Below are 9,929 nucleotides of genomic sequence, written 5' to 3' on the forward strand. Positions count from 1 at the left end.
GTACTTATAGAATGCAGTTAATAACCTAAGTAAATAATTAATCCATTTGCTTTTAAGAGAAAGGTAAAAGCGTATCACGGTAAGAATTGAATTCTTTAGTAAAGAAGCAAGAGCTGAGGGCTATTATCGGAATGAAACCAATTCTTAATTTTATCTCATTTGCAAACATAATGCAGAACGTTGTAAAGAGCCGGGGAGAAGTCAATTTATTTTTCTTAATTTCTAGAAATAGGAAAAGACCTTTAAAAAGCCCATCCATTATAATAAGTTCTTTAATAATTCACATTCCAATTTTAATTTCTGCAACTAGCGGAAGGGATCACGTACGAATGTCGATGGTGTCAAGAAAGGATTTAGGTGTTGCTAATGGAATTTACATTAACTTTGAGTATATAACGGTTTTAAATCTTTGTGTGCATCAATGCTTGGAAATATTTGAAAGACAAATCTCGATCATTGGCTCGCCTAGGAGGGGAAGGCTACGAGTCTCCCTCCCTCCCTTCGCTCTAAATGATTTGCAAGACTATTTGAATTGTGTTGATAGTAACATCTTACCACCATAAATAAAAACGATTTTTAATGAAGCCCATTTGGGGAAGAAAGTGTGAGAGAAGGCGTTCTAGCGGGAATTAGCCTCTGCAATGAACCTTCCTAAATGAAATTCCTGGGTGTGCCACTGCTGCCTGGTGGCTCCATCAAACGTCAAATTTCTTTGGTTTGGTATTTGATTGAAATGCTTGTTCGGTAGTCCTTCAAAAGGTCAAACAAGATAAATTAAGCATTTGTTTAATTAGGGGGAGCCAAAAAGAGTATTGAGTGATTAATGATGAAAAGTGTCTAATAGTATCTTAAAAATAGAATCTCTTGTTAATATGCTTTATCGATTTTTCTTAACTCAAATTGTATACACTTATAGAAAAAAAGTAAAATGCTCGTGGTATTTTTTTTTTTTTTTTTTTTTTAAACCACGGAACGCTCAGTTTCGGATATTTCACTTACCATCCCCATTTGACCATATTTATTTTATTTTTATGGACAGGGTGCTTCGCGTTATAACATTCGTCATGAACAACAGAAAATCTGTTGGGGAATTTGTGGACACCATTTCAAATGCCTATGACAGACGGACATTTTCCTTGTACCTCTAGGATGTTTAATTCAAATATTACACCCAACTATTCGTTTGCTGAGAGGTAATGACATAAAAGTACAGAAGGAAGCAGTAGCCCGGATGTCTCTCCGCCCATGTGCGTGTGATGAAATTGGGCAGCGCTTCCTTAATCAGTGTTTCTTAGAAAGCAGAGGACTATTTAGTTAATAGTCACCTATAAATAGCATTACGAATCACTAACCCTTTGTTTCATCACGCCCTATCTTTACTGCGATGTGGTTATCTGCCCCTCAAGCTGATGGGTCTTCAACTGTGGTATAAGCTTAGCTATATTTCATATTAGATGCGATTTTCGCAATTTCTCTGTACCAGTACCATTTTTTTTTCTGTTGATAGTTCGCGCGATAGCATTTAAAATCCACCTCTAAATATTAACATAAGTTGATCATCACCAGTTCTAAAGAACGAAACTTTTCCATTATAATGTTATTTAACTGAATGTTGGCTATTGAGCGGTTGTACATGATTTTTTGAGAAATATGGACAGCATCCCTACCTATATTTAGTTTTTTGGGAGTTCTTTAAACTTTAAACAAGAAACCAAGGCCATGAGTTGTCAGTACGTCGTGTCTGTAAATTGCGAGAATTCTATTGTCGGGTTGACTCTTTTGAGGGATGAAAAACGATTTCCGGAAGAAAAACCTCGCTTTTATAGTTCTCACATAGATAACTGTCTTTGTAATATAGAATTTTTAATATAATTCAGTTGGAAACAATGGGAACTCCTTGCCAGAATCTTAAATCCTTCCCTGGTCTTGAGAATTATAGAGCATCCGCTTCATGCATTATCACTGAAATAAGTCACAAAATCTTGTTGTGAACAGCGTCTCCTCCCCCTAAACAATGCCTGAAAAATAATCACCCATTTTTCCAGATAGCTAGCGGTATTCTTCTCTAATAGGTACTGCCGAAAGCCAATCTTTAACTCAGTGGCAAAACTATCATACCCACAGGTCCGCCACCGCGTGGGAGGGAAGAGATTCGAGGAACCACAGCCAGTTTTGTATGGTAACATGGAGGAAGTTCGGTATCTGGCGAGGGCACACAATTTATAGTTTCACTAATACCTCCTGAGAATTACGCGTGTATGCAAGCTAATTCTGCGGTTTCCCCAGTATCTCTCACTTCGGTCTCTAACCACAAGTCTTCTAAGCGTCTGTGTGTGTTTGGGCCGGGGGGGGAGAAAAAAACTGGGTTAACTCGCGTAGTAAATTCTTGCACCACAAATGAGCGCCAAGTAACTATTTTCGAACTGACACGGAGGTTGTAGCCAGCAACAGAAGAACATATAAAACATGTCTTAACATGTAATATTTTTCACCATTCTTGCTTTTTTTTGGCTCCACTCGTTTGGAGAAGTAAATATAAATAAAAAGCCTAACAGGGTAAGCATTGATCTGGTATTATATATATTCTATAATAATTTAATTTTAAAAATAATTTTAAGAAAAGTTTTAATTCTCTGTACTAAATTTAAATGGGCGATGATTTAATGTTTCTATAATAAATTTAAAAAATGAATATTACAACAAGCCAAAAGAAATAAAATTTAATCAAACAAATAGCTTATAAAAGTACTTCAGCCTGCAGCTGAAACAGTGTTGAATGTTTGAGTTACTCGGATGTCTACTTTGTATCCTTTAAGAAGGCGAAATGGATGTAAAGACGCACATAAAGTCCTATGACGGATGAAGCCGACTGCGCCTATTATCTCGGTGTCATGCACCATCACGCATTTAAGATACAAATTGCTGACCTAAAACACTACCTGGTTCATGGCCTATAAGGCATCTAATGCGCCACCTGGACATTCCTCTTTGAACACTCTCTATACTGTTGGCAATTTTCCTTCTCCCACAGCCATTCCGAAATGACGGATTATTCTAAGGAAACGCTCACGACTCGGACAACACGCTAAGACAGTTTGAGGGTGATGTTTAACAGAACACCAACATTTCGTGCAAGTGTATTACGCGTCACGTGCCAACCTGAGCAGAGTTCAAAATTACAGCAGCTGCAAGCGGCTTCATTTGTCCCCATTGTTTGGTTGATTTTTTACTTCTATCAACAAGCTCATTTTCAGATTTAAATGGGATGAGTCACATCAAGTATCTCTTTCTTCTACCCCGTTTTCAGCTGCCTAGATGAGCCCATATTTTTGATATGGTACTGTATATACGAATCTATTTGTCTTTCCATCATCTTCATATTAAGGAACTCATAAAAGGCTGTGCGAGTTTCTACCCCACCTACATACCAACTCACACTCCTCCCCGCCCACCAAAAAAAAAAAAAAAAATCGCGATCCTAATTTTTCAAGAAAATGCTTATTCGCGGCCATTTCAGCAAGTGGGTTTTTCTGTACAGATAAGTGATAAGGACAGAGAATACTTATAATTATTTCGTGTTTTCACTCAAGACAAGACAAAGGAAAAGCAGACAAAAAAGGGTCAAGGGGCTACGCGTGCATCAGTCATCTCTACGCAGTGTGTACTTAGAGAGCACGTGTTGAGACAAGTGGTGTTACTTGCTCTTAAAAAACCAAGGGGAAAGCAAAATGAACACGAAAAGAACGTGATCCTAATATCAACCAGAAGAAGCATCACGGATGAGATAATTATGGGTTTGGCTACATAGTATGTATAGGTAGTGTAGAGGGCTGGTCCCTGTGGTTGTCTGGTGTGGAGATTAAGGTGTTAATTAGTGGCTCCTCAATGTCGTCTCCATACTCCACCCAGCTGCAAACCACCCCTGTGTGCCAAACCTGTAAGGGGGGATACAATACACGTAACATTTCCCACAGGATAGACACTGATCCGGAATATGGATGGTTGGGCGGGGTTTGGGCTGATTTACACCAAAGTCTACCGGTAAGGAGGTCTCAGCCACTGTTCTGAAAAACCCTCGTTAGCAGCCAGAATGTCAGTCTGTCATGCAACCACTTCGGCGACTCTTTAAGAGTTGAGTGCGGTGATGTTGTATCCCTTGTGCGTGCATCTTTACCTCTAGCGCACGTTCTGACGGTAAAAATGCCGCATTTGGCCGTGCTCATCTCACGAAACGGTAATTATCACATGCTGGGCTGTGAGCTGTTCTCAGAAAACTGCAGACCATTCAATCCATGTGACCTTGTACTCTCGTCGCCCATTAATTTTTCGCCGCACATGAACGAGTTGGAAGGCCCTAATTAACTAGAGGAGCTATTTAGAAAACTTGTGTTTTATGCCGAGTAATAGCAGACGTTTGATCCGGGTGTTCTGCTAAGCCAAAGGGACACCCATACCACTCTTCGAGTGTATGTGCGGAATGTAAAGATATAATAAATCTCTAAGTAGTGTAATTATGAAGAGGAGAAAAGTTGAAATTAGCGATGAAAACAGAGGGCGCCACAAGTAAGGCACGAAGTTGGGTCTCTTGTCATACTTTATGACAGGCGATCTTATGAATTAGTGGTTCTTAACTTTATCAAGCTTGCAAACTAGCATTTTTAAAGGAAAGAGCAAGTTCAAATCAGCTCTTTAGACACTCTATTTCATGAAACTTGACGGAACCCATCTAAATAACGAATAACTAGTTTTGTTTATCAAAAATGTGTTTATTTTAATAAAAGATTGCTATGATGTCTGTCTACTCTATTTTCTTTCTCTAGGTGGTGTTACCACAAATTATGTATCCATTTTTCGATGGTGTGAAAAATCCACATTAACTGGTTGTAAGAGCAGAATTAAAAGTGGCATCGTTAAATGAAAGTTTGGGACGTATTCTATAGGCTTTCTTATGAAGTTCAAATATGGTAACAAAGAGGATCAGATTGAGTTGGGTAGTCCACAATATTCTCGGAAAAATTCTCGATATGAGAAGATACCGATTTCAATTGCTCCAAGCCATAATGCCGATAGACAAGAAATAAAAATAAGATGGTAATCCTCGGCATCTTCGGCAAAGTCAGGATGTGGTATAGGAGAATTTTGCTCTATATGTTGAGATTTGCCTCATTCCATTGAGAGATTTTCCAGAACACTGGTATTCCAGCAAGACGGAATTCCTCCACACTTCATCAGATGTAGAGTTTCTTTGACCAAAGGCTGAAACGATGATGGGTTGTCTGAGGTGGTCGAAAGCAGCAACCCTCCAGCTAAAGAGCTAACTCTGCCAGACTTCTTCCTGTAGGTTTATGGAAAAGAGCAAGTGGACGTTTCATAACTACCAACAAATATTCAGCATCTCAAATGCCACGATGCAGCGCTGTCAACAATGTGCAAAGGTGTAAAAGGATGTATGGATGTTTTTAAGGCTTCAAAGTCCAAAGTGGGCTGCACCGGAAAGATACCAAGAGAAGCCGCGGGACCCCTTTTGGGTTTTGCTAATCTCTTTAGTGCATGAGCCAAGGATCCAAAAAAATTGCATTTATTTTCTGGAGGTGGGAGCGAGCTTTTCTTTCCAGTCCGATCTTGGTTACAAAGTTGTTAACTTTATTAATAATAATATTAAGAAAACCTGTCCTGCAGTTGCTGATCTTCCTTTAGAGCAAATATCTTTCGTCAAACTATAGAATGGTTCAGTATAGATGCCGAACAATTATTTTTATCGAAAAATTTCACCAGTTTTAACGATTTATTTCTCGAAGAGAAGATGTGACCAAAGGTACCCAAATCGCAACTCTCCTATTCAAACATTTCGCAGAACAGCGTTAAATAATCGTAATCCCAATGAATTTAGCAATGCTGGAACACAAGGGACCACTTTTGTTGTTCATCGAATAATGGTGGTTGTACATCACCGCTGGTATTTCTCGAGGCACGTCCACTCACAGTTGATGTGATTATGTCCAAAATCCTAATGGCTGTTTTATGTTCAATTAACCTTAGTTTTACCGAACCTCCAGTAATCGTTAATGAACAGTTGTGGGTAGATGTGGTACACGCCAAGCGTTTCTTGTCCATGTGATAGAGCACCAAGGCATCGGTGACTAATGGTCCTCTCGCTCTCACAATCCTTCGTGGCGGGTTCTTTCTACTTCCTTGTTTTGTGTGAGTGGCAAAAAAAAAGACTTCGTCATTCTCAATGCTGTTCCAAAGATGCGCATTTGTACATCTCCAATTCTTTTAGAATTTCGAATCTTTCCAATATTATTTTTTATTCACCGGTTTAATTTTAGGTCCCAAAGAATAATAAATTTTAAAATAAACTTTAATATTCGCAAAACATTTAACATTTATTTATATTTATAGAAATTATAAATAAATCATTTCATTGGTTCAGAAAATTAATTCGGAGTTTATGAATTCTTAAAATTCAAACTAAAATCTTTATTCATAATGGTTCATACAGGAGTCAGCCTTTTGTATCATAGTTGCGCCATCTAGTGAGGGGAAAAACACAAGCCTCTTTCTATAAGACCGATCATTTTGCAAGGTTACAATTGCTAACAGTGACGTCATATTCTAAATCTATGTTTCTAGTTTCATTACTTCCAGACACGAAACAATAAAAAAGAGGAGCATGCGCAGTAACGACCAAATGCGTTTTAAACCTAACTAATCATGGATACTTTGTTTCTTTAAGGCAAACCATCAAAAAATATACAATGGCTCTTACTGTTGCCGAGTAATTTGGGGGTAATTATGAAAAGAAAATCGATGCTACCTGATTACTACATGCGCTGTGATGTGTGTACGATAACAGTAGATCTGATAAAGAAAATTAATCTTTATTTTTCTTTTGTCAATTTTCGTGGGTATGGCAAAACAAATTCACCTCGGGGTTTTTTAAATAAAACTGTAAGAGTGTGTTTTAAAACACTAATCTTTCTTTCGTTCCTTTTTATTTCGGCTATTGAAAATACATTTGGGATGAAATTCTTATCGGAATACGTAAACGTTTTAAACAGGAGAGCTTGGTTTTAGACAACTGTGTGTTAATAACTAAGCAATACTTTTGGAAGATTAGTAAAAAGAAACTTAAGAACATACCAAAAAGAAGGGAAAAAAAAGTTTGGTTTTTTTTGCTAATTTTGTCCGCGGGCAAGAGGAGCCTGTGGACAAAATTAACGAAAATAAAAACCATTATCAAAACAAAAGAAAATGAAAAAGAAGAAAACCGGATATTTATCTTAAACTTGATATATATATATATAAAAAAAAAAAAAGAAACCGGATATTTATTTAATAGCGCATCTATCAGGAGAAGTAGTTTTGAAAAATTTGTTTTAATAGCGCCATCTACCGAGGGAAAATATTTTAAAAATCAGTTTTAACAGTGCCATCTACCGAGAGAAATTTTTTTTAAAAAATCTGGTTTTAATAGCGTTATCTACTGAGAAAATAGTTTTAAAAAATTTAGTTTATTATTTATAATTTGTCTTTCGTTAAATTGAGAAATAATAATTCGATTTGGAGATAGGAATGGTAAAAACAACTTTATAATGTATCCTAAAATAAATAATAAAACTAAGTTTAGATGTTCCAGTTGATTGTCTAATGCCAAAAAACAATTAATCAACATTTAGATATTAAGGTACAATACAACGATTACTGATTTCCATAATTTCAATCATCGGCACTTTGTAAATGGTCGCCTTTAAAACCTAGCGCGCTGCGTTTTCTTATCTTGGTTTCAAAACAGTGCTAAGAAATCGCTTAGATGCAATAATGTTCCGCTGGATTTGTGATCAAATTCTTTACTGTCTTATAGAATTTCCAGCAGTAGACAAAACCACAAATGTCCTATAACTCTAATGGTTTGTGGATATCTTTTAAAGCTGGCTTTTTGGGCTCCAGGGCGCATTCTGTAAGAAATATCTCGTACGATAACGAGTCTTCGGGCGTCCAAACGTCGGCATGAGTGAATTGTAGCTACACCCTCACAAATGCTGATAAGATCTGTCAGTTAAAGAGAAAGAAAGAGAAAGTTTAATAACGTTTTAGCGCTTGTCTGTTTGTACGCTAGTAATAACAGTGGGCGGACAGAGCGACCAGTTAATAAGTTCACCGCAGCGCCGCCTGGCGTCTAATAAATGTTTCTGTGGATGTGTTTACCTTCATCATAAAAACAAGCGAGTATATTTAGGGGATGTGTATCCAAGGCCATGAGCTGTTACTCTCAGATGATATCAATTCGTCCAGTTAAGGGGCAAATGACCCCTGAAGCCAAATCCATTTGACTCCACCCCAAGTTTGACAGTTACGAAAATGCGATCCTCCTACAGGTTTCACGATATTTGGATGAATGTGGCGTTACAGATTTTATTCTTATTACCTTCGAAAAGGTAGAATGAGAAATATGTATAGTATGCTAGCAAAAGTATTGGGACAGACAAAGACCGTTTATTTACAGATCAAATTTTAGGACGTGTGGAAATAAAATTCCAGGAATTGAATTTTATTTCCATGGTAAGGCGCTGTTGCTACCAGCGAAAAAGCTGCCAATGTATGTTATATCATGTTTTTCTGTCGTTACAGGGGTTGTAAGTTATCCGTTTATTGTATATCTCATATTAAATTAAATTAAAGCGATTTTTACTTCAAAATGTCGGAACTTGAATGTAGAAATATCAGAGCTTGAACCTGAAATTTCTGGTTAACCTAAAGAAAACTCCCACAGAACGTTACGAATTATTACAAGACGTTTATGGGGAGTTGGAATTCTGAAGAAAAGAGTATCTGAGTGCCGTAAACAAGTTTCTAAAAGAAGGGAAAGCGGCCATGATGATTCACGATATGGCCATTAAACAACAGCGAAAACTGATGAAAATATTGAAAAACTGCGGAAACTTTCTTCGAACTGTTGAAAAACTGAAGATGGATAAAGACTGTTCGTCGAATTTTTACCATCAGTCTTTGAATGAATAGGTTTTGTGCGAAGACAATGCCAAGACACCTGACTTATGACCAGCGACTGAGGCGAGAACAGTTTTACATTAACCTTTTGAAAAATATCCATGGTTTATCACAGGAGATTAAACGGATATTTGAGTAAGTTCTCCAAGAAAAAAAGCAAGGGTCGGCAAATCAAAATTTAAAACCATACTTATCGTTTTATTTGATAAAATATGTTGTCTACTTAGAATTCATTCCCCAAGAAGAAACTGCCAGACATTTTACTTGCCTCCAAATTCCAGCGTGTGAGAGAAAAGGCGGTGTTGAGCAAAAGGCCGGATAACAAGTAGACGCTTAATTACAACAGTGCATAGGTAAGACAATTTCTGATGGAAAAAAAGGAATTCTTAAACTGAAACATCCTCCGATTTGGACTCTACTAGATGAACAATCAAAGTCTTTCACGTGTCATGGAGAAGGAAAAAAAAAAAAAAGGAAAGCGTACGAAGTGATTATTTATATACCTTCATGCTTTTTTACAGTATCCAAATTATGTTTTTTAGTGATTAAACCGGCTCTGTTATTTTGTATGAACTTGTTATTAAAATCAATTACTATACTGTGTTACTGAACTCAAGAGTAAAAGGAGAGGTGTGTTGGGCCATGTGTAAAAGTGCTAAAATCGTTTGCTGAAGATTGTAATATATGTATAAACTATATGTAATATTGTTTATATTACATATAGCATGGTATTGAAAACCCATGTGTCAAAAAACCTTGATTTTCCGGCAATGAGAGAGAAGCGCTATTGTCTCAGACAAGAAGTTTATCTTCCATGGCTCTGATGGTGCACAGCATGTGAAACAGCAAAAAGGCGAGACATTTAATTTCTGTAGTATTAAAGAAACTATTGTTGTTGGATTTGAGGGGCAGCAGCGATT

This window comes from Mastigoproctus giganteus, chromosome 7, assembly GCF_048544385.1.
Source record: "Mastigoproctus giganteus isolate SK-2022 chromosome 7, ASM4854438v1, whole genome shotgun sequence".
NCBI lineage: Eukaryota > Metazoa > Arthropoda > Arachnida > Uropygi > Thelyphonidae > Mastigoproctus > Mastigoproctus giganteus.